A 524-nucleotide genomic window follows, 5' to 3' on the forward strand; every position below is an offset into this window, starting at 1 on the left:
TTGCGTTTGAGTAGACCAGAAAACTGAGCATGAGCCTTTTCTAAACCGCCATCAAGTGGTAGGATGATGAAAAGCATAGATGTTGATGCTGGGATACATAAATTTAGCCAGTAGAAGTAGAACATAGAGAGAGTTGAGAAGGTAAATTGCTACTCCTTTCCGTCTTCTGTAGATTAATGATAAACCAAGTTCCCCTTAGATGCTCCTGGAAAAGTCCTGCAGGCCAAGAGCTCACATATGCTAAACGCCATGCTGCGTGTCAGCTCACTGGGAAGAGTCCACCAGCAAAGTCGCGTATCCCCGCACATTGTTTCACTTCTTCTCATGCCTCAATGACCATACGGCCCGCACATTTCTGCACAGGCCCCTCCTTGTCAAACGAGTGTCATTACCTTCATATCTGAATTGGCTCTTGTTTTAAAAGTCCTAGCCTCAGAATTAATTTAATTTCACCACTGTTCCTTTTGCACTTCTCTGTGGGTGAAAAAGTAACAATAAATAAAAAATTTAGAATTAATTTAAAA

This window comes from Chinchilla lanigera, unplaced genomic scaffold, assembly GCF_000276665.1.
Source record: "Chinchilla lanigera isolate Chin_1 unplaced genomic scaffold, ChiLan1.0 scaffold00012, whole genome shotgun sequence".
In the NCBI taxonomy this organism is placed as follows: domain Eukaryota; kingdom Metazoa; phylum Chordata; class Mammalia; order Rodentia; family Chinchillidae; genus Chinchilla; species Chinchilla lanigera.